Source organism: Sciurus carolinensis, chromosome 14, assembly GCF_902686445.1.
Source record: "Sciurus carolinensis chromosome 14, mSciCar1.2, whole genome shotgun sequence".
Lineage (NCBI taxonomy): Eukaryota > Metazoa > Chordata > Mammalia > Rodentia > Sciuridae > Sciurus > Sciurus carolinensis.
In genome coordinates, this window is record NC_062226.1 from 70,679,828 (window position 1) to 70,704,686 (window position 24,859).

Consider the following 24,859-nt stretch of genomic DNA (forward strand, 5'->3'; position numbering starts at 1 on the left):
GAAAAACTAAAAGCGTGAAATGCTTTTCACTCCACTGAATGGTGTTCCACATGACACACCAACTGAGCCTACAGAATCCTGTGGGCTATATAAAGTACCTTCAGCTCCCTACTACATCAGCTTCCTATCACCCTGCCTGTCACCTTGGCAGCTTTGTGGGGTTGTTCTTAAGCAGTTAAATAAAACCAATGCCTATTAGGAGCTCAATCGTCATCTCTAAACTGAATAGCTGAATTGTTGTACAGATTCCTGATGGGTATTCTGACCTGGATCCATCTTTGACATGCCTCCATGAGCCTCTGACATCTTATATAATTTATAGTCACTCATTTCCTTAGCAGCAGGTGACAGAGATCAAAGATGGCCCCAATCAGTGACACCACCAATATACCCTGTGAATGGCGTCATCTCCAGGCATCCTTTTCTGGCATGGTAATTTACTGGCACATCTGACCTAAATCAAATTCAGGCTCATGACAGACCATTTAAATGGCCAGAGTGTCAAATGCATTTCCCCTCACCCTGCCCTGCAATTTATTCACCTTGGAATTATATGTTAGCATGGCCACTGCCATTATTTTCTGCCGCAAGCAAAAATAAGTTCAGCCACTGAGATTCATAAGAAAACATCCCTGACATTTACCTTAGTGCATCCAGAAAGCTTAGCTCACTCCATTTCTCTGGGGGTGGGGGTGTGGACCAAGAGTCCTGCCTACTTCAAAAAAGTTTCATGGTACAAAGGGACAAATCATTTTGTTAGGGAAATACACAGTCTTTAGGTGTGTTGGAAACTGATAATGTAGAACTTCCATACTTCAAGGACAATTATATTTTTGCCTTTTGAAATCTGGTGTCAATATAAGAAAGCAGAGCCATGACTAGCCTGGAACTGTAGCAGGCACTCAATAAATATTTAAGGAGTGGAGGAATATCCCTGCAGCAAGATTTATTCCCAAAAATGCCTTAGGGGAAAAAGAGAGAGGACTGAGAAGAGCAGATCTGAATTCAAATCCTGCCCTGGTTGCTTTTCAGCTGTGTGAGCCCTGTCCAGTCCCCTCAATCACTGAGCCTTGGTCTCCTTGTGGGTTGAGGATAAGGACCATGGCTTTGCTTCCCTCTCATAACTGCCTAGTGTCAGGGCACCTGGGGCAGGCAAGGACATCTGTGAATGAGGGACCACAGCCCAGGATGGTCTAGTTGGTTCAGAGTTCTTGTCTGAGGGCCAATGTATGAAGCGTCTTCATAAGACTACAGTAGCCTTTTGCAAGCAACTGCTGAGCAACTACTGCAAACATCCAAGGATCTCTCTTTAGTGCTTTTCAAGTTATTTAAACAAGAGAAAAAGGAGAAGCTACAGTTCCAGTCAACAGAGAGACCTCTTCTGAGAGCCCGTGGGCAGCTAACCTGGCCCTCAGTACATCCAGAAGAGCCTCAGTTTGCTTTCTGATTTAAATGAGTAGATACCAAGGAAGAGAAACAGTGGCAGGTGCTTATAGCTAAACTCCCCTTTTAGGCATTACGGGAGTCCAAGCAAAGAGTGATTTCTTGCACTTCCCACCTGTTTCTACTGCAGCTCAAAGAGCCCTCTTCCTGCGGAGGACTGATGGGGCTCCCCTCCCTTGAGAATTAGCCAACAAGATGGCGATGTGACATCCTAGCAAACTAAACCCAGGCTTGGGGACAAAGGAAAATGCAATCTGGGCATTTGCACATTGTAGGCAAGTTGCCTGCCACACTCTCTCCTCTGGCTCAAGGTTTTTTCCCACCCCTCCTTCCCAGTCTCCTCAGCCCAGATTCCCACGCTAATAAAGTGGCAGCAATGCCATAGATGTGTTCTGTGCTCTCCTTTGGAGCTCTCTCCTTCTACCCTACTGGCTTTTTCTTTCCATTCAGGCTGTTTTCACATTGGCTCCACTTCACCCACTATGGATGGCTCCTTCTTCTAATTGAAGACTTAAGTTTTTTCCCCCACCTCCTAAATTTCCTGCCTTAACTTGCTTTCTCAGCCCCTTCAGTTATCAAAGCAAGGTAAGATCCATGCGAGCCAGAAGCCGTCACATTCATTTAGAACAAATCCCATGTAGGCTCATAATATATGTTTTTGAAAGTGAATGAATAAATGAAGCCAACAAATGAAGAAAAGGAAAACCAAGCTATATAGAAACCCTGAGTGTTAACGGATATGACAACCAGGATTTATTTTAAATCTATTACTGCACTACGAAATATTCCTTCATTAATCAGACTCTGTTTTTAAGAATTCTATCTTCGGCTCCTATATCTCAAGTAATTATACTAAAATGGTGTTATTAGAGTTAGCTCAAGAAAATTTTCCAGTAAATGAATGAGATTTAAAAGGGAAAAAATCATCTTAAAAGAGATTTCTAATTACATAGTTTAAAAAACTACCAGGGGTTCTGTCGCAACTACGCCCTGCATTTCATCAAAGGTCTTAGGTAGCAGCAGCAGCTTTCATGACCGACCTCCTCTCAACCAACAGATGATCTTATGTTACAACATGTGGTCCAGCGGAATCACTAGAAGCACTGGCTCTAGAGTGTGCACTAGCCAGCTGCACCCCCAGCAAGTACTCAGTCTCCCTGGGCTTTCCTCTCCTCATCTTCCATACGTGGGTGATGGTACCTAACAGATGTAGGGAGGACTCAAGGGCATCATCCAGCACACAATGAGAGCATCATTTAAATGTCAGCCAGTTTCTTTCTATTTGTATAATGCTCTTCTATCAGGTAAGTTGAAGAATGGCTGCAATTTTCAATCTCTCCAGCAGTGAGTCACAGTCCCTTCTTGTGTGTTTGCAAAATAAACTCCATTTAATGCCACTAGCTCTGGTTCTTCTCTCCTACCTTCTGCCAGTGAAAGAAAAAACTGACCAACCCCAATAAAAATATAATGAAACACACACACATATTTATCCATCCATATGTACATATCACATATGGGTGTGTGTGTCTATGTGTGTGTAAAAAGCATGTTTATCATGCTTCTCCTCCACAAGACTATGAGGTCCTATAGGAGGTGGAAAATGAAAAAGGTTAATGTTTGTTGAGTGCTTACCATATGACAGATCCTGTTTTAAGTGCATGAGAAGCCTATGTAGTAGTCAATACATCTTATTTATTCTGACTCATTCAGCAAACAAGACTTGAGTGACGTTTACTGATGAGCATTACACACTATATGGTCTAGTGGTTAAGAATGCCCCTGCCTCATCTATTAGCAATGTGATCTTAGACAAGTAACTTAATCTCTCTGTACCCCAGTTTCCCCATAGGCAAAATAAGAATAATAGGAATAACAACAATTACAAGAATAGTACTACATGCAGTTGTTATAAAGATGAGTTGAAACATGGAGAGGGTTTAGAACAGTGCTAGATTACACAGTAAGATTTCAGTAAATTTTAGGAAACCCCTTGGGTTAATTTTAATGGGGAAATAGTACCATGTCTCTGAAGTAAAATTCATCCCATTTTTCTTTTTCTGGTAGGAAAACTTAAAGAAAAGGTCAAAGTTTGGATTTACATAAAAATCTGAATTATTCTTGGAGTAGCCAAGAAAATAAAGGAATGGTCATTTGGTGCCTGGGGTGTACCTACAATATCCAGAGGAAACTTTTGATAACTTAGCATCAACCTATGAATTATGTTGTTTGGGCATAATATGTCTCTGGAAAGGCCTGAGTAATCAAATCCATTAGACTTGAATGCTCACTTGTTTATTCATTTATGCACTTGTGTTCACTCAACAAACATGTTGAGCATGTTGTACTATATGAAGGACACTGTTCTAGGAACTGGGGACTCCCTAGAGCAAAACAAAGTCCCTGCCCTAGACATCAAACAAATGCATACCATGTCAGGTGGTGATAATATATATCAAATCAGTAAAACTGCATTTGAAAAATTTCCTATTCCTTAAAATACTAAAAGCAAAGGGGAAAGACAAGGACAAAAATAGGTGATCAATCAATAATAATCTGTTAAGTCAGTTAAATTAGTTACCCCAAACTAAATGCGATGGAGGGTAGCGCTTGAAGCACAAGGGAACAAGGGAGGGCTGTGTACCAGCTTCCCCCATTCCCGCCAGGTCCCAAGCACCCTAGAGAAGAGTGAACCACTTCAGAGACCCATCCAGCCTTGGTTTTGGGTCCCAGGTTCCTCATCATTCCCTAACCCCAGTTGAGCCATTTCACTCCAACTTCAGGCTCAGCTTTGCCAGGTCCCCATACCTCAGACCAGATCTGCTACTTGAGGGATTTCTGGAACTCCAATCTGATATCCAGGCCCTTTATCCAGATCCCCTTGACCACTGTGACCTATACTAATTTCTATAAAAAGTGGACTTCTTCCCTGCTTATGAGATCTGGATGTCAACTAATGACTAGTGGTTTTGCCAATTTTAGTCACACGCTGAGTCTACAGTCCTCGTAAGACTTGGGACTATTTGCCTTTCTCCTGCCCATCGCATCCTGAGATCCAAATCCAGTCTTTCATCTAACCCTGGAGTGTGCTGGGTTACTGACTGCCAACCTTTCCCAGCTTTTCCAAATTGGGCCTGCCTCTGCGCTGCTCATGGGTGTATGTGCCTGCCTTACCACTTATAATGGAACACCACCACAGTGACCAATCACATGACCCAGGAATTTTGCTCTGCCCTGCTGGAGCTCCTAAACCTTTACTGAGGCTGCTCAAGAGATTTTCTGCTGGGGTAAACAATTGAAGTCATCATGCAGTACCTCACCCACATATCATAAGCTCTAAAAGGATGGATCATTATATTTTTAGGCTTTGACCTTTGCAATAGTTAACATCAAGCACCTAATATTATGTCCAGACTGTCACCTAGAGTTTTCCTGACCCTTCTGTATAGAATCATCCAGAAACATCTCTCTCTGTCATGCTCCAAATATTTGCACAACTCTTATTATCAAAGCTTCTTTTTTGACATTTACTTTCTGGTTTTTGTCTATCTCCTTGTGTTAGTTAACTTTCCATTACTGTAACAAACACCTAAGATAATCGACTGAGAAAGAAAAAAAAAATGGTTATTTTGGCTCACAGTTTTGGAGGCTTAAGTCCATGATCAGTTGACCCAGTTGTTTTTAGGCCTCTGGAAAGGCAGCACATCATGCCAGAGACTGTGTGTGCGGCAATAAAGCTCACCTCATAGCCAGGAAATGAACAAAAGAGAAGAGAAAGAAGAAGTGACCATGGTCTCAAAATTCCCTTCAAGGGCATATCCCCATGGTCTAATACCTCCCAGTAGCCCCCATCCCTTAAGTTCCCACCACCTCCCTACAGTGCCACAGGCTGGGGACCAGGCCTTTAATATATGAGCCTTTGGGGGGGGACATTCCAGATCCAAAGGATAGCACTCCTCTGTGGGACCTTAAAGTCCGTGAGGACCAGGACTGTGTCTGCTTGGCTCATATTGGATCTGCTGAGTTTAACAGAGGGCTGACACATCACAGGTCTCAACACATATTTGTTGCGTGACCATCGCTCAACAGACCATGGCTTCTGGCTGACTGACACAAGGGTCTGCCTCGATTCAGCCCATACCTGAGCCAAACTCACAGTGAATTGGCTTCTAGAAAGAAAGTCTCAAAGTTAACCTCTCCATGGACTGTTCTTTATTTTCTTTCTCTAGCCACAACCTGGTGTTCTGAGCAGGGAACTGATTCCCTTGCAGGGATTTCAAATGTGGTTTCTTTACCGCAGTCCTTATTTTTCTGGACTAGGAAGAGCAGCTGCTGTCTTCCTTACTTTTCAATGCTGCTTCTAGATCATTCTTTTCTTGTTCCCTAAACCCCTTCAGGCTTTTTCAGCAATCCAACCCCCTCTGAGTCATACAGTTTCATTATTTGGGCTCTGGATCCGTTCTGCCATCATAAATCTTAATGATGCCAATATATATGTAGATGATACTACTCACACTGTGACTTCTAACCTCCTCAGATTCTCTACGGATCTTGTTCTCATCCTATTTCAGCTACTCTGTCCAGCCTTCAACCTTATCATGAGCTATAACTTCATTCTCTAGGAACTCAGCAGAGGTGAACTGAGCTCATATAATGGAAGTCCTGTCTGTCCATTACAACTAACAACTCAAAATATGTTTCTTTTATTTATTTATTTTTAATTTTTTCTAATAGTTCAAACTATTTGTTTCTTTACTGGAATGAAGATAGTTTTCTCCTCAGCAAACAACAACAACAAAAAAATCAGGCTAAAGTAAGATAAAGCAAACCAAACAAACAAAAAATAAAACAAAAAACTCACAAGAGTTTCTAAGTACTTTCAACATAGTTGTGGCTGTACAATATACTTCTGGAAATTGCAGTCAGAGGTAATTTAAGAAGAAAATGAGATCCACTGATCATTAGATGAGCTGTTTAAGAGTATTTAGAGTGGCACACTGTTGGTTGATAAATTGTATGAGCTGATAACAGGGGACATTTGATTTTTTTCTTTTTGTCTTCGGCATCCATTCATCCTACTTTCTATGACAGTACCTTTGAGATCCACCCTTCCTTAATCTTGATCCACTGTAGTTCAGTGGGTCCCCACCAGGTCCCCTAAAGTCAAGCTTGGGAACACAACATTAGTCTAAGGTCATCGACAGGACATGTTCCTTCATCATAGTAAAGGTTCTGTGATGGGAAGGTAACCAAATCAGTCAATAAAACTTCTACTGTGGCTTCCAGGAGATTCTGTTTGACACTATAAATGACAACATGAGAAGCCTCTGCATCTATCTGCGTCAGTGAGAGGAGAACCCATCTGAAAATGTGGTCAAAGAGAAGGAGAATTCCAAGATGGAGAGGGAAAAGCTGGAGTCTGGAGTTAAGGAGCATTCAGATGAAGTCACACCTTGGACCCTCAGTTATGTGTTCTCTGAGAGTCGAAGACAATTTCACTACACTGTTTCCTTTTCCTGAACAAAAAATATTTCCCAGGTTGCCTTGCAGATAGTTTGGGTCTCTACAACTGAACTCTAGTAAAGAAAAATGGACAGAAGTGACATAAGTCACTTCCAAGGCCTCTTCTACAGACATCCTAAGAGATCATCCAGTACTTCTTCCCTTTTTATGGTACCCTGAGAGATGATCCAGAAAGAATATAACAGAGTACAATAACAAACTAGATGCCAGGGAGGAGGTGGTGGAGCAGTGTCAGGGAAGACCTCTTTGTGAAAATGACATTTGAACAGAGACTTACTTTGCAAATAAAGTCACAAAGCTGTGGGGGAGAGAGAAGGAGAAAGAATATTTCCAGTAGATGAAGGATCTAGTGCAAAGAAAGAGTTTGGCATGTTGGAGGAACAGAAAGGGAACAGTGTTGATGGAGTTTAGTAATCGGGGAAAATAGAAGGGTCCCATGGTTGAGGCAAGATAGGCAGGGCCAGGGGTCCAGGCAAGACACGATGCCTTGGACCAGTCATAGCAGTGGATATGGATGGATAAGAAGTGTGAAAACTCATGGTGCATTTTTGGAAGTAGCACAGACAAACTTCTGGGTTGAAAATTAAGAAGGAAAAGTGAGAAAATCAATAACGTCTCCCCAGTTTTGGGCCTGAGTAACTTAGATGGAGATGCCATTTAATCAGATGGTAAGAAAAGAGCCAGTGTGGGGAGGAAAATAACAGGACTCCCATTTTTGGACATGTTAAGTTTGATTTGCCTGTGAAGCCTCCACATGGAAGTGTCAACATAGACATCAAGGTTCATGTCACAGTTTACTTCCTCTAAAGCATGGCAATGATGATGAGGATGGCAGCTAATATTTACTGAATACATATTACATGTCAGGTTCTATGTGAGATGCTTTACATAGAATTCTCATTAAATCTAATGATATGCCTGTAAATTTTACAGATGGGGCAACTGAGGTTCAGATTTCCTTGTTGACAATAACATGACTTCTTAGATAAAACAGTGGTAGAGTTCTACTTTATATGGAAGGAGATCTTGTCACACATAGGCACTTCAGGGGAAGGACAGTATCTTTTCATTCTCTGCATTCCCAAAGCACACAGTAGAATAATTGGTACTCAGAAGATAATCAAGCATTAGTGCTTGAGTTCACTGCTCATGGCAAGAGGACCAATGATGGACATGAAGCCAGACTCCCGCTCTCGTTTCCTTTTCTCTGCTCTTTTGCCTCCTTATTCTTCAGTTCCAAGTAATGAGTCTCTTTCCCACTAGTTCACCTTCCTCCTTCATGAGCAATCGGAGCCCTGCATATGCAGTTGTCATTACAGTTTTGGAGCATGAAGTCACCAGAAACAAGGAGAGGCGGGGGTCTCAGTTTACAGCTTTCATTCAGCATCTCATCTGACTCACGGGTTCCAACGGGGCCTTTCGGATAACTGAGGTAGTCTGTAGGGCATCAAAGCTAAAATTCATTTTGGGTTCCCCTACCACCCAATTCAGGTAGTTTCCAAAAAGAGCTGAAATCATATGAGATCCTGACTGAAATAGATTCAAGCAATTCAAACTGGGAATGGCTTTTCTATTTATCTCTGGCCAAATGTTTTAGGTCAATCTTCTACTCAGTGAAAGAGAAAAAGAATAATTGAAAAACAATCACTGTATCCCCCACCTGCCATTTTAAGAGAAATGAGGTTACTGAATTAAATGAAGACCCCACAGCTTCTCTAAAGAGGACCACAAGGAATCGTCTTGGTATTGGAAGGTTGGGGTGGGGCTGCCCTTTCCCTCTATCTTCTCTAGACTTCCCCTTGCCAATCTCTGAAGCCACAGCTCAAACAACACCTCCTCCAGCATCCCAAATGGCCCTTGGAATGCTCCTGGGGTGCTTTTCTGTGGTGTTTCTATACCCGCACTCATTCCTGTCTTAATTTTAAATGATGAGTTACCTACCTTCTTCCCTCCCAGGCTATGAGCTCCTCTTGGAGAGGGGCTATGCTTTACCCCTCTTAGAAACCCAGAGCTTAGCTCAATTCCTGGCAGATACAGTGAGGTTCAAATAAACAGCAGTTGAATTGACTGGCAGATGGAATGGCATTGTGTTTGGCAGGGAAAACAGTATCTTATGGACTTGGGGATCTTAGTTCTAGTCCTGACTTGGAGCCAACTCCTTTATGTGCTCTAGGGTAAGCCCCTTACCCTCTCGGAGTCTGTTTGTTCATCAGCCAAAATAATGGGGCTGCCCAGCTCAGTTCTGAAGGCCTCGCTGCTCTGGCACTGAGTGATCTGTGTGTGCAGATGGGAAAGCAACTGAGGATAATGCATTCACGCTGGTTGGCTCGACAAGGCCCTCATCGTTAATCACAATTCTCCAATCTGACAAAATCCCTCCCCAAACAATCTCAAAAGGATGCTACACACAATGAAGGAGAAATAATCACCCTCAATTTCCAGACAACTGTGTTCTAATGTCTGCTAATTGTGTCAGTCTTTTCCTGACTGAGTACATACCCTGTGCTTCCCAAGCTTTTCACTCCCTGTCTTTCCAGGATGGGGGTAGGCAGGGGACACGGTGGGGTACCCCATAACAGCAGGTTTCTTCTCCCAGGCACACTGCAGACAGCTACATGGCACACAGAATGTTTTGCAGATTTTAATTCCCAGATTTGGTTGTAAGCTCAACATTAAGGCCAAAAGCCTAAGAGAAAGCTGATAGGTTGCTTTCAGTGGAAAGTTTTTTGCCAAGTGCAAATCTGAATAGACCCATGAAGGAAGTCCTTTCCCATCGTTGCCATGACTCCAGGATGGCCCTTGTACTTCTGTCCCAAACTGTGAGAGGAGGTGAAAAATGGCATGAGATGGTTTCCTCTAGAAACAGAGGCAGGGCATCGAGGAAGACAGGTGTACTGCATGTTAGGTTCCCTCTCCTTAAGGTACAGCTTCTGATTTGAAGCCTTAATGGTTTCTAGTTAGCTGTATTTCCCTTCCCTCCACATGTCCTTATTGCTCCTCTTTAATTTTGTCTTTTTTTTTTTTCTCCTTCCTGTGGACTCCTGAACTCACAATCAACTCAAAGTTCTTCCAGTGGAATAACATTTTATACTCCCCAATACAGAAAGTTAACAGGTATTTTTAAATGTTTCAATGTATAAAACTCCTTAAAAGACAAGGACCACTCTATGTCACATAAGCGGTCAACAACACATGCCCAGTGTTGGCAAGCCCCGTCCTCAGGGCACCTTCTGCCTTCCCAACTGACCTGGATGCGATGGATGTTTTAAGTCACAACAACCAGTCCTCGCCTTGTGGCATTGTGGCTGGGAACAATTTTACAGAATGAATTCTCACTGAGTTATGTTTTCTTGCTAGTAAAAGTGATTTTTTAAATGAATACGTTCATCATTTTGGATAATTAGAAAGTCATTTACCTAAATTACCCCTATTCAAATTCTGAACAAGAATCTTATGTCCCTCTGCATTTTACGCTCGCAGTATTTTGTGATGTTTTCATTCCTATAGGTCACAAAGTTCATCATTTCTGTGCCAAAGAAAATGATTTCTTATATAAGCTTTTCTTCCTTTGGCTAAGAATAAAATTGTCCTGAACCTGAGAGTTGTACTGTAAATATGACCATATCCATTAAATAGAAACTGAGGTTTTCTATGTACATAGAAATGTTATGCTGTTTTACCAAATTAAATGAGATAAAACGATAAAAAGATTTGCAACTAAAAAGTGTTGTAAAACATGAGTATTAGAAATTCAAATCCTTTAGAGGAATTACACTGTTAGAAGACCCTAACCCCTGCCTTTATAGTATCTATCCCTCATGATATCATATTCTTTTCCAAAGATAATGCATGTAAACTACAAAGAGTGAGCCTGCATTTCTGTTCCATTTGAAAGTCAAGCAACATTTCTTTCTTCTTGTTGGAATATTTGAAACCTGACAGAAATATACCTGTGCTTATCTATGTCTGTTTATTTATAATCCCTGGGAAGCATGGCATTTTTTCTTCTAGAATTGGTTTTTAAATCAGCAACCACACCATTATGCATACATAATATAAGATTGCTTTGATAGGAAAAATGCAGGGTGTGATACCTCACTTGCTTAGATCTAGTCATCACTGGAAAAATTTTTTCAAAGAATTGTAATCATAAGAATTATTAAATGACTATCAACGAGGGGCCAAAAGAACACGGATGGGACTACAGAGGGTGAGAAGTGGAGGGTCATGTATGAGCAGGGAATAGATGCAATGTGTGGATCAGGAAATTATAGGCGGTTAAAGTCAGCACATGCCCAGAACACAAGCATTATTTTTATGCACCAGTTTAAAAAACAATGGAGCAGAAAACAAAGGTTAGACCATTTGCTGAAAGGAAATTTCAAATGAGGTCAATTCTTTCACATTTCTATTGATCCCAATGAAAGCCAAAGTAGATAAGAGGGCTAGGATTTTTTTTTTTTAATGAAGCGAAATAAACACAATTACTTTTCAAGAAGGAAATATTTTGTTTTATCAGCTTTTTTCCTCCATGAAGGATGTATTACTTATGAAATCTGTTCAATAAAGTTCTTTTAAATGACTTTTGACCTTGACTACCCAACTCTTATTTAACTTTCTATAGTTTTCAGTTGGACTGAGATCTTTCTGTTTCTGTGCAACAACAGAGGTGTCAGATCTTCTGGCACTGGGTTCCAGGCAGGTTCTTTTACATATATTGAGGAAGTCTTGACTCTTTCCTCCCCTTGGCTCTTCACATCCCTGAGTTGGACCACACAGGCTCTGGGTCTTCTTCCTGCTGGCTCTGTCCACTTTTTGCCCTTTGGAAACAGTCTCTGGGACTATCTATGCCACATCATGGTTGCAGCATGGACAAGGGCCACACAGCCCAAACCCTAATGTGACCACCGTCACTGGTAGGGAAGGTGGGATATAGTGCTGATTCTGATCCAGTAGGTTCGGGTAAGGCCCAAGAGTCTGTATTTCTGTTAAACTCCCAGATGACATGAATGCTGGTGGCTCACATATGTCACATTCTGAGGAACTGGGGTGTATAATCAGGTTCTCGGGCCCCCATCTCCTTCAGTGTGCCAATAAATCAAACTATCCCTTGGAGGAACAGTCCCCCTTATTCATCTATGCAGGAGATGATCAGAAGAAAGATAAATCTAGGAACATGAGAGAATTAGGGAGTGAGAGAAGAATGACATAAAATTATTGGATGCAATTAAAAAGGATGGTTGTGGTAAAGATAATATGATCAGGCACAATATGATTTGATTATATGATTTGGGATTATAATAATATATACTAATAATACAATTGAAGGTTACTGGTGACAATATGAACAAAATATTAATAGACCAATCACATCATACTTTCTGATGGGGAAGCAGTGGTTAAGAAGTCTGTTGAAAGGCCAGAATCATGATTTGCTGTTACTAGTTTCAGTCTGTTGAAAGTCTGGAATCATGATTTGCTGTCATTAGTTTTAGATAAGTTACCTAATCTCTCTGGATGTAAGTGTTCTTACCTGTCATGTGGGATGCTAACAATTAAAATTTAGCTTATGACCAGTGAGAAATGTGAAAGAAAATGCTTGATACAAAGACTGACACAGAGCAAATACTGTATTCATGACAACTATTATAAATATTAATAATACAGGTTCTACATACATATATTGTTATTGAGGTAATGATATTGGTAACATGAAGCTGAAATATGAAGGCTCAAAAGATTTTCTATAAAAGCAGCCACTAAAAAGAACTCAAATAAATAAAAGTAAATAAAAAATAAAATTAGTGCTCTTATTTAAAAAAAAAGGCTGACGTTGATGATGTGGGTAATATTCTATACTGTTGCCTTTTGGCCTAAGGTCTAAAATACCATGCAGGCAGTAAATAAAACAAATTCTTGTTGTTTAATATTTTCAATCTCTTTTTTTCCCCCTCTTCTAGTTTGGTTCCCAAAGAAATCTGTACTTACTGGGGACTTCAAAACAGACCGAAGAAAATCCATGTCTTCTGCCTTCTTGCTTATTAACAGAATCATGGTTAGAATGGCAAAGAGAGACTGATTTAGCCAGTTTTCCAAGACATAGTTTGGTGGATCACTAAATCATATGCCATTTTATGTTTATTGACAGTAATCTAAGGGTGGGACCTTTTGTCCTATGCAAAAAAAAAAAAGGATATGGATTTAGTAATAATTATTTCCATTCAAAAACACATTTGGTGTATTTATGGGTTCACAGATTATTTTCAGGTGAGTGAAGCTGTTTAAAGTTCACACTGTCCCATGGGCTAGTGGTAAATGATACCAGCAGGATGCCTAAGGAGACAGCCTGTCCTAAGGACACAACAGTCCTAGGCTGGCTCCATTCACCTCCCAGGAAGAGAACTTCCTGCACACTAGTTTTCAAACTGTGTTCTGTAGCAATTCATGATTGAAGAGGTCTTTGAGCCTCGGTGGAGAGGAGGGAAAGCAAGGTTGGCAGTGTGACTCAGTGTCAGAATACAGGCCCTGAATCCAATCCCCAGCACTGCAAACAGAACACAGTAGAAGTCACAAAGAAAGAAGAGAAGGCTGTGCCAATGGGATTCGACAAGCCCCACCCAGTGGACTTCATTTTTTTTTTGTTTGTGATACTGGGGATTGAATCCAGGAATGCTTTACCACCAAGCTACATCCCCAGTCCTTTAAAAGTACTTTTTGTTTTTAGATAGGGTATTGCTTTACTGCCCAAGGTAGCCTTGAATTTGCAATCCTCCTGCGTCAGCCACCTAAGACACTTGGATTACAGGTGTGCACCATTGAGCCCAGCTAGCGACTTCCTTTATACCTACTCATATGTTAGGGTTCTGCTGACAATTTTTAAAATTACTATTGTAGAACTTCTCGTTTTGAGGCATCTAAATCCCTTCATTAGATTTACCTGTGTGTTCCTTGATGTGATTTTGCTGGAAGTCACTAAGACACAAACTCCCAGTGAATGAATAAGAAATGAGTTTCTCTCTCTTTTATATAAATGAGACTGTGCCTGCTGTGACAGTTAATGTGGGACCAGATAGCTTCAGACTTTCTTCTCTCTTTTTTCAAATGTGGTTTTTATATCCTCATGGGCCAAGCTGACACTCAACACACCATATCCATGTTCTAAGCATGTTACAAAGACAGGTGCACATCATCTTTTAAGAAGACCCTTGCCCCTTGAAGCCACACTCTGTTTATGTCTCTTTGACATGCCCTTAGTCATACTGGCTGCACATAACTGCAAGAGGAACTGGGAAATGTAGTCTTCCCTACTCTGGTACCACATATGCAGCTAAATACAGATGTTCCTCAACTTATGACAGGTTTAACGATAAACCCATTTAAGTTGCAAATATGGTAAGTTGAAAATGCATTGAGGACACCTAACCTACTGAACACCCTAGCTTAGCAATACAGATTATGGGGGAGCATGGTTGTTGGCTCTCATGACTGCAAGCTGGCTGCTTTTGCCCAGAATCACAGGAGAGTGTTGTACCACAGAACTCTAGCCCAGGGAGAGATCAAAATTCCCAATTCAAAGTATGATTTCTGCTGAATATGTACCAGTTTTTCACCATCATGAAGTTAAATAACCATCAGTTGAACCATCCTAAATCCAGGACTATTTGTACTGGGTATTCTATACGTATGGAAGTAGACAGCTGATATTCAGAGATACAAACTATCTTCCACCACGGTCATTCTTCAGTCCAGTGAACTGATTCAGAACCTAGAACATGTGATTTTCTCCTTAAATCTTCCCAGAGCTAGCAGATGAGAAAGGGATTTGAAGACACCTTGGGAAGTGACAGCTGAAACGGCAGCAGCTGCTGAATTACACGCAGCAGCTCTGAGACAGTGAGTGGGAGAGCAAATCAATATTTACAGTGCAATGCAGACCTTGGCTGTGGAGGAAAGGTGAAATTACACCCAGCACATTCTGCTTAAGGCATGGGAGGACAGACACATTATAGGAAGATTCCCACTGACTTAGTTAAAAGTTTTAAAAGACATTTGAAGTCACACATTTTGTCACCTGGGAAATCTTGAGGCAGAATATCTCACTCTGCAAAGTACACATGAAGTAGGGACATGGCTCTTGCTCAACTTCTTTGGGCCCCAGAGGGAAACTCTGGGGTGGGGGGAGGGTAAGGAGGCAGAGGGAATATGGCCGCCTTCTAGGTTTTTGCACCTTGAGTGGCACCTGATGTTTGCTGAATGTAAATCTATTTGCCAATGAATAGGTAAAGGGATGAGGTTGGTGGTCCAAGACACAGTCCTGCCTAGGGGCTTCAAGAGGATAGGATTCTTATAAGACCAGGAACAGAGTTTACCTGTCAGGAGAGGAGAAAGGGATCCATGTGTCCAGAGTAATCTTGGGCCTAGGGTGTACCAAGGAAAAGGTTTCTATTGGACAACAGAGGATTCTCTAAAGCTCAGAGATCAAACTTTCTAATTGGATTTTCTTTTCAAGTTCTATTTGTTTATATCCCATTCACTGTTAGGGTTATTATTAGGGCATTTTATAGCTGTTTCAAAGTCTATTCAAACAAGTTGTCACCAACTTGTATGTCACCAAGTTGTATGTCACCAACATACAAATACTGTACGACTCCACTTATATGAGGGGCCTAGGGAGTCTAATTCAGAGAGTCAGTAAGTAATTCTACTACGGTGGTTGCCAGGGGCTGAGGGGTGGGGGAAAAGGCAGAGAGAAGTTGCTGTCTGGATGGACTCAAGTTTGGGTTAAGCAAGATGAAAGAGTTCTGAAGGCAAAAGATGGTGATGCTCATACCACAATGTGAATATTCTTGATGCCATTATGCTAGACACTTGAAATAGTCAGAATGGTAAATTTTGGATTTATGTATATTTTACCAAAAATTTTCAAAACATAGTCTAAATATTAGTGGCCAGTTAGAGAACTGCATTTCATCCCAGCTATCGATATTTTAAGAGTGGTTTAGTCAGCGCCTATAACCACTTTGCAAATACCTCAAAGACTTTTCAGTTATTTCTTGCCACTAACCCACAATAGCCAGGGTGCCCTCTGGGTTCTTCAGGACCTTCTCTCACTGTCTTGGAGACACTATCTTGAACTGACTCACCAAACCAACTTCAAATCATACCCTCATGTATTCATTGCCAAAGACTAGTACTCTTAAACCAGCTTGCCAGAGACTGACAATTCATGAACTCCAGCTATCAACCTGGCACCTACCCAAGGAGAGGACATAGAACCTTCATGAAAATTCCCTAAGAATGTGGTTCTCCAAGTGTGGTCCCCAGGCCAGCAGCACCAGGATCCCTGGGAGTGTGTTAGAAATTCTAGCAGATTCTCAGGCACTCTGCAGCCCCCTTCAACCAGAGCCTCTGGAGGTGGCACCCAGCCCGCTGTGTCTTCCCAAGTCCTCAAGGGGATTCTCACGCACTCAGAAGTGTGAGCATCACTACTCTAAGGGTCTGTACGTCTAAAATGTTAAGAACCAGCACAGTCACCCTAAAAGGGGGAGGCCAGTCAGAAGGTCACCCAGTTAGAGTTTCTTTTCTAAGCCTTCATGAGTTTTTCGTAAGACTGATCTAAGATGGCCCGGTAACATTCTGCAAACATCTAATTACAGCCCCTTCCTCCCTCAGGAAGCAGGACACCCACTGGTTTGTCTAGGGAAGCAGCCATGTCCTCCCACTTCTTATCTGGTCTGTTGTCTTCTGGTAATGACCGTGACAAGGGGACATTTCACAATTCTGGCTGCCATAAAAGTTAGGACTTCTGTCAGCTCCCCTTCCTTTGTCTTCCTGGAAGAGTGAAGAAGGTCAAGAAAAGCAGAGTCGCAACCATTGGTGATCTCCTGACAAGGGCTAAGGTAATTCTGTAGTAAGAACACCAGGTGCCAAGGGCAGGAAACCTCAGTTTGTATCCAGCTTCTGTCTCTTACTTGCTGGGCCACCCTGAGCCTTGCTTCCTCATCTGTGAAAAGAGGGTGGCAGGTTCTTGTGAGAATTCAAAGAGATGCAAATGAAAACGCTTTAAGAGAAAGAAGCCAATGGTCACCGTCAGAATCCAGCCTTATCACCAGCTGTGAGCCATTTATAAAAGCTTCCTTGTCATTCGAGGAGACATTAACTCACCTTCCATCTTAGAGTGTTAATGTGAAGGATTAAATTAGATAATATGTAAACAATGGGCAGAGTACACTTCCTAAAATGTGGTAGAAAAAAAATCACAAATGATTAATACTAACAGCATTACAAAGCTTATAGCTAATAAATATCAGGTATTCCTAGTATTTATGGTTTGGATCTAGAATATCTCCTAAAGGCTCATGTTGAAGGCTTAGTCCCCAGTGCAGCAATATTCTGGGATTCAGTTTTTGGGACATGATGGGATCGTGAGGGCTCTGACCTCATCAGTGGATTAATCCACTGACGGATTCATAATGTAATGGCACCATCAGGAGGTGGTGGAAACTGGAGGAGGTGGGGTCTAGTTGGAGAAAGTGGGTCACTGGTGGTTGGCTCTGGAAGGATGTACCTTGTCCCTGGCCCTTTCCTTGCTCTCTCTCTGCTTCCTGGCTTCCATAAGCTGAGTGGCTTTCCCCCACCTTCCCTTCCACCATGACATTCTGTCTGGTCTCAGGCCCAAAGCATTAGAGTCAGCTGACCAAGGACTGAAACCTCCAAAACCATGAACCAAAATAAATCTTTCCTCCTTTAAGTGGTTTTTCTTAGGTAGTTTGTCACAGTGATGGAAAGTTGACTAACACATCTATAATTTTACAGACAAAAAGAAAAGCTGGTAATACAATAGTATGTGCAGAAGGTCCCCATATCTTAATGTCAACAAGAAGATGCAAGCTATTGAAAGCATTAGCTAAATGTGAACAATACAGAATATTCACCTTCTGGGAAAGTTTCAAACAAAAGAAGTTAATATATTCCAAAATCCAAAGATGTTTAAATTCCTCTCTGATCAGAGCAGTTTCTTATTTCTTTCAACAGAGTCCTTCAGATATAGTAAGATGACACTACATATCCACACAACAGTAAACAATGTTTTCAAACTAATTTCATATCTACTGCTTGAGAGAAAACAAGATATCGAAAATCACCAGAAATGCAGGAAGACATATGTTTGGAATTCTCCCTGACCTTGTGCTAAGGAGGATGTAAAACCACCCTTACCTCCCCAGCCTGCCTCTGCAGGCTTGAATGACTGGGTATAACCACCTGTTGTCAGTGATTAAGTGGCTAAATTACATGAATTCTGATAACTCCTTCCAGATTAGTTGTCACAGTATAGCTAAATGTTTTGGGTGATGGCATTAATCTGTTTTGACAGATTTTACTCTCTGAAGAGTAGCAGATTCATAGGAACTTTAAATTGATTTAACAAGTGCAAAGAATAAAAGAAATGGAAGGAGTTGAACTGAGACTACCTCTGACAGAGGGCTCTCTCCTCCAATATTAAAAAATTCAAAAAGCATTACACTGTAATCTCCTTTGGTAGTGCTAGAATCATACAATCCCAAGAGACAGGCAGTTACTCTTATCTAGGACTCACAAACAAAACTACTTTCCCAGAGAGACTCTACTACATTTTTCAAAGTCTGTTCCAACTCCCTCTCATTCCCAATAAAGTCAGACTCCACAGTAAATCTTGAAATTCCTAAATTCAAGTGTTTGTAACTGATAACTATCCAGTCATATAACTAGTAACAAACAAACCAAGCTTTGAAACAATTATGTAGTCTATTTTGGTACAGAAAAAAAACCATTTGCTCATCAAAAATTGTATTTATTAAACACCAATTATGACAATATGTAAGATAATTTATCAATTATTTTTCTTTGTAATTAAAACCTGAGAAACGATTAACATTCCAAAAAATTATTTTTTAAAAAATGTATGTACAGTGGTTTTCAATATGTTCACAAAATTGGGCAACCATCACCACTATCTCATTCCAGAAAATTTTCAACACTGCCAAAAAGATAGGTACACCCTTTAACAGTCCACTCCTATTTTTCTTCCCCCATAAGAAGAAACCAGTCTACTTCCTGTCTCTGTGGCATTCCTTCATTCTTACAATGTGTGAGCACCAGGTATTGCTTTAGGCAACAGGGGACAGATTACTTAAGTGTTGTCTCTCCTAATGGATTTTTTTCTTTTTTTAAACCAGGGATTAAACCCAGGGGTACTTAACCACTGAATTACATCCCCAACCTTTTTTATTTTTTAGTTTGAGACAGGATCCTGCTAAGTTGCTAAGGCTGGCTTTGAACTTGTAATCCTCCTGTAACAGCCTCCTGAGTTGCTGTGATTATGAGCTTGAGCCACCATACCTGGATCCTAATGGAATTTCTATTCTAGCATCTGCCATTTTTCACAAAATAAAAAATGTTACATATTTGGTAACACATAATATATACAAGAAAATAGGATACATTAGAAGATCCTCATTTGTAGTTTCACTTTCCATAGTTTCAGTTATCCATGATCAACTGTGGAAAATATTAAATGAAAAATTCCAGAAATAAACAATTTATTAACAATAAACAATAAACAATTCATAAGTTTTAAGTTGCATGCCAATCTGAATAGTGTGAGGAAAATCTCACCCCATCATGCCTGGGATATGAATTATCCCTTTGTTCAGTGTTTCCACAGTATATACACTACTCTCCTATTAGTAACCATCTCAGCTATAAGGTTGTCACAGTAGCACAGTGCTGTGATACTGTGTTCAAATAAAACTTATTTTATTTAATCATGACCCAAAGTGAAAGAGCAACAATGCTGGTAACCCAGACGTGACAAAGAGAAGTTGTAAGGTGCTTCTTCTAAGTGAAAAGGTAGCACTTCTTAAGGAAAGAAAAGATTATATGCTGAGGTTGCTGAGATCCAAGGTAAGAATAAATATTCTATTGGTGAAATTATATTCTAATTGGTGAAAGAAGGAAAGAGAAATTCACACTAGTTTTGCTATCACTTCTTAAACTGCAATAGCTCTGCCCATAGTACTTGATAAGTGCTCATTCACCTCATTTCATTGTGTAGGTATCGAATCATCTCACATCATCACAATAAGAATGATTACAACACAATAAGGTATTCTGAAAAAGTGTGAGGCCACAGTCACAAAACTTTTATATAGCATATTATAACTGTTCTATTTTATTATTATTACTAATTTAGAATTTAAATTTTATCTCATTTATATAAAAATTATGTTTTACATATATATGCATAAATGTATGTGTATATATATATAGAGAGAGAGAGAGAGAGAAAGAGAGAAAGTGTGTGTGTTTGGTATTATCTGTGGGTTTCAGGCATCCACTGGGTTTCCTGAAATGTACCCTTGCAGATAAATGGGCACTACTGCATACTCATCTGGCAGACAAAGATAATAACATACACACAATATTCACAAAATCATAAAAGATTGCTGAACAGATTCAATCAGCCTTCTTACCATTTGACTTCTTCTATAACACCAGTATTGGGGAATTTCCCCCTTCTTTCCTCTTCTTTCTCTGGGAGGATTGTGAGAATCAAACCAAATAGTCAAAGAACTAGAGGTAGGAGGTAAAGCAAGGCCCAGGCCATGGACAAACTGGACAGCTGGCTCCAGAACAATCAGAAGGGGTTTCCTCATCTTGTGTCCACATGCCATAGTCCACAAAACAACCCTGGTGTAAGACCTCAGATTTCACATCCAAACAAGCAATTTCTGGCAAAGGCAAAAATCATCATCCAAAACAGCAGTTATAGTCAAAACTTCTGAGCACCAGTCAATGATAAATTTGTTTCAGACAGATCACAATAATGCAATTTTGCTTTTAAGTTTCCAAAAAAATAATGTATATAAATCCTGACATTCAAGGGCTGGGGAGATAGCTCAGTTGGAAGAGTGCTTGCCTCGCAAGTACAAGGCCCTGGGTTCAATCCCTAGCACACACACACACACACACACACACACACAAACAACAACAACAAAAAAACCTAAAATAAATCCTGAAATTCATTTTTTTCCTCTGAAAATTTGAAGAATTTAATAAAATTATTTTTTTCCTCTGTGTTTCTTTCCTTCTATGCAATTTTTAATCCTCACGCTAACAGCCACAGTTCTTTTCAACACTCTCTTAGGACCTGTGCTCTTAATTTTTACATCCTTTCCTTTTTTTAAAAATTATTATTGTTTTTTCATTTTTACTAGATTGCATTCTGATATTAATTTTAACAGGATTTACAGGCTTTGACTTCCTGGACAGGAAATGTTCTGATCAGCTCTCACTGCAAAAGTTGTGCTGAAGCTCAGACAATCCCTGATCTAAAGTGACTGACCCCTGCCATTTCTATTATAAACTTTTTCTAATCCTAACAGAGATCTTACCAAAAGCACATGAATATCACCATATCTTTACATATCAATATTTCCCAATGATATAAATTCAAACAGGACTACACTTAAAAGTAAATGAAGAAAGAGAATTATTGATGAAAGTAACTCTGTGAAACAGCTTCATTTGGATCCTATAGGACCAACATGCCAAAGCAGTTTGTATAATTAGAGTAACAATTTATCAACATATCATACGAGAGTGAATTAAGCTGAGACAGCAAACATAAACCTGGACAATGCCTGACAAATGGGGACAGGCGTATGGTCACCCTATCAATGGCATTATGCCAGGTCCTAGCAGAGAATCACTCCTCAGTCCTGACCCAGATCCTGGGATCTAGAGGAAAGATCAGGTACTGCTATGTTATATTATAGAAGTGCCAATTATTACTAAAATTCCCTTATGGTTGCTCTTTAAAATTTTGGATAGACTCCAGTTACCCTGAAAAATAAACATGTTTTAAAAACAAATCTTAAAACAAAACAAAACAAAACAAAACAAAAACAAATCTTGTGAACCTGTATAAAGAGGTATACAGTGAAGACAGGTCCAACATCACTAAGTGATGATTGTAAGTTAGTGAGAAAAGGTCACAGGGCCATGTGTGTGCACACACCTGCCCCACTTGTGCGTAGTGGAAGGTATGGCAAGGAAGATCCATTGCTGTAATGTCTTCCTTTGAAGAGAATTCATGAAAAATGAGACACCTGACAGTTCAGTCATGACTAAGATAAAAAACAACAGCTCACAACTATGAAACATAAAATAATTTGGGGATAAAGAAATAGCTACTAACTTTCCTTTCAACCCTTTTAAAATTTTTCTGGTAAATCAAGGACTAGTCAAAAGTTTTTGCTAAACTTTTTACATGTACAAAGAATTTTACCTATGAAGAACCCCTCTCTGGAGCCAGGCTTCTGCACTTCACTAATGGTTCTGACCTCCTTTACAGTAAAAAATTTATCACAGACCTCCCCGGGCTAACTAAAAACATTATTATAAGGCTATAAACACCTTATGTTTCAAGCTCTTACATAGCTATAAAATCAGTACAAATTTATAACTGATAATATAAACAAACACGCAAAGCCAATAAATTCCAAATGAATCACATTAATTAATCTGATAAGTACATACTGTTGGAATTAGATCCCCATGCAGGAGCCTGGTTTTGACCTCCCTGGGCTGCCGAATGCCACGTGATGGCTCAATTGTCCAAGGGCTTTTTCCTACTCAGGTCCTGCAGGAAACATTCTCTGCCACAGACATTGCCCCATATTGTCATTTGATGGTGCTTTAGCTGGAAGGCATCCTTTATAATTATATTCACCTCTGTTCTTTAAACTGCTGACTATGCAAGGAGATCTGTTTGATGTCAGGGAATTAATAGTCACACGTCACTGTATATACCGAAACCTTACAGCAATGTTTAAAGATGGTCATCAGCGAGTCCAGAACATGTTTATATGATATTTGTTCTCAAATCATCATCACTGTGAATTTCACTAGAATTGTAAATTCCATGTCATCAGAGATGTGGGCCTATTTAGCTGACGGTGCTATTCCCAGGTCTTTACAGAGTACTTAAGTTTGTGGTAAGATATATATATTCAAAGTCAATGAATTAACAATTGAGAGAATGAATGCAAAATTATCAAAGAGAACTCCTGTGACCACAAGAAATATATCCATATTTCCCAGGCTCCTGGAATCTGAAGGAAGTCCTGTCAACAGGTTTGACAATGCTAAGAATCCACTCTCATACTCACTTGATTTTATATCCAGATCACTTTCAGGGGGAAAAAAAAAAACCAGATATACAAGCAAAGGCAATGATCTTTCTTATTTGAGATCCCCCCCCCCCCCAATACTGGGGAGTGAACCCAGGGCCTCACGCATGGCAGTCAAGCGTTCTACCACTGAGCAACATCCCCAGCTGGTCTTTCTTATGAATATCAATGCAGCCAAAGAGGCCTCCCTGCCATCTCTCCATTAGTGAAGAATAGATTCTGTTTAGCAAAAGCCAGCATCATCAAACTGTGGGGCCATGGAGTGAGAGAGAGGAAGGGGAGGAGGGACCCACAGTGTATTGCCTTCACACCTGCTGTTGGCCAACAGGCCTGGTCTGAACTTGCCATCTGTTGCTTAGTTTAACCTTCCCAACAGCTCTATGAGGTAGGCTTTGTATTACTCACTTTTAAAGACATTGATGCTCAGAGAAGAAAAACAAGGTCGATATTGATAAGGGAGTGGCTCTGGTCTGTACCATAAAAATCTTTACATAGTGCTCAGGACACGCGACTCCCTAACAGAAGTGACACATGCAGTGTGTGTTAGCGGGGGTGGGGGGGGGCAAGAGAACAAGTGGCAGCAGCAGATGAAGAGATTTCCTGTTTTGAAGGTAAACAGAAACATTAAAAAACAAAATTACACTATCCCATTTCTTTCTAAGAAACATAGTAGTTTTTTTTTTTTTTTTTTTTTTTTTTTTTTTTTTTTTTTAAAGAAAACACACAATCTGAGCCATAATTTTATTTGCTTCCAAAATGAGAAGTTTGGTCTTGAGTTCATGTGTGCAAAGGCAGTGGCCTCCACTGTTGCTGTGAGGCCTGGTGTTGGGACACATGTATAGATTTTAATTCAAGCTTCCTCGAATCTTCCAAGCGAAGGCACTTGAATAGCATACTACAGTTCCTGTTTATTTTAAACCACAGACTTTTATTTCCCCCATGTATTTTCTGTTAACCTGATTTACTAAAGTAAAACATTAATGGGACAAAAACAGGTCTGTCATTTCTCACCAGGAGCAGGAATAACCAGGATTGCAACCTGCTGGGGCTCCAGAGACATTGCTTGGACTGGCTATCTCTGACTAGTTGTTTGACTCTGAACACATTTCTTAAATTGGATAAGCCTTAGTTTCCTTATCTATAAAATGGGAATATTTTCAGTTACTCTTTCACAGCGTCTATGTGAAGTTATGTATGTAAGGCACTTAGTATTTGTTATATAATTAGAGTTAATGTTAGTAAATTATTATTAGATTATGCCTATAAAATATTAGCAGTAACAAGATGGTACATGGTAGAAACAGGCCACATCTACTATTTTTAGATGACTCTAATCTCTATAGATTGTCATATTTACTTAATTGGAAGTACATAATATGGCAAACTACCCCACAACTCATCCTTTTTATATGTAGTCGTATTCCCCCAAGAACACTTAGTACCATATTTGGAAAAGACATCTCAGAATCTTTTTAATTAAAATAATGAACACTGTTGGCTGCAAACTCAGTAGTAAAAAATAGAAATGTTTACCAAGGTGGAAACTGCTACAGTGATAAATTAATGCGCCCACACCAGATTAGAGACATCTTAATCCATCTGGTGTACTCCTTTTTTTTTTTAAGTTGGAAAGAATTTTTGAATCTATACCACCATCAAATTAC

General features: G+C 40.1%; 1 protein-coding gene across 5 annotated transcripts in view; it reads right to left on the reverse strand.

Annotated features, from left to right (window-relative positions):
* Apba1 (amyloid beta precursor protein binding family A member 1) overlaps positions 1 to 24,859 on the reverse strand; it is a 203,184-nt gene that overhangs the window by 130,142 nt on the left and 48,183 nt on the right. The window contains exon 1 of one of the 5 annotated variants that reach the window (XM_047525012.1): positions 20,475 to 20,499. The exons of the other annotated variants lie outside the window; for them this stretch is intronic. The gene's annotated coding sequence lies outside the window, so the exon portion shown is untranslated. Of the gene's footprint in view, positions 1 to 20,474; positions 20,500 to 24,859 lie in introns of those variants that run through there. 5 annotated transcript variants of the gene reach the window in all.